The 205-nt window shown below is 38.0% G+C and overlaps 1 long non-coding RNA gene across 1 annotated transcript in view; it reads left to right on the top strand.

Annotated features, from left to right (window-relative positions):
• The first annotated feature begins 6 nt into the window (after positions 1–6).
• Positions 7–205, top strand: part of LOC119581824 — a 2,550-nt gene continuing 2,351 nt past the window's right edge. The window contains exon 1 of the long non-coding RNA XR_005229589.1: positions 7–176. This is a non-coding gene — a long non-coding RNA (uncharacterized LOC119581824). The remainder of the gene's footprint in view (positions 177–205) is intronic.

The raw sequence follows: 205 nt of genomic DNA, 5'->3' as shown, positions 1-205 counted from the left end.
CAGTGGTTGCCATTGCATTATGTGCCTTTATTGAACCTGAAGAGGATTATAAATTTGAAGCAGACCACCCTTTCTTTTTCTTCATCAAGGACAAGTTGTCCAATTTCATTCTTTTTTCTGGGAGACTTCTAAAACCTTAGCTTTTGAAGCAATCTTCGTACCAAGATCTCAAAGAGGTAGGACTTGCGAGTAGATTACTTTCACA

The sequence above is a fragment of the Penaeus monodon genome, chromosome 15 (assembly GCF_015228065.2).
Source record: "Penaeus monodon isolate SGIC_2016 chromosome 15, NSTDA_Pmon_1, whole genome shotgun sequence".
NCBI classification, from domain to species: Eukaryota; Metazoa; Arthropoda; class Malacostraca; order Decapoda; family Penaeidae; genus Penaeus; species Penaeus monodon.
Note: the sequence above shows the minus strand (reverse complement) of the source record. Positions and strands in the feature narration are given on the sequence as shown.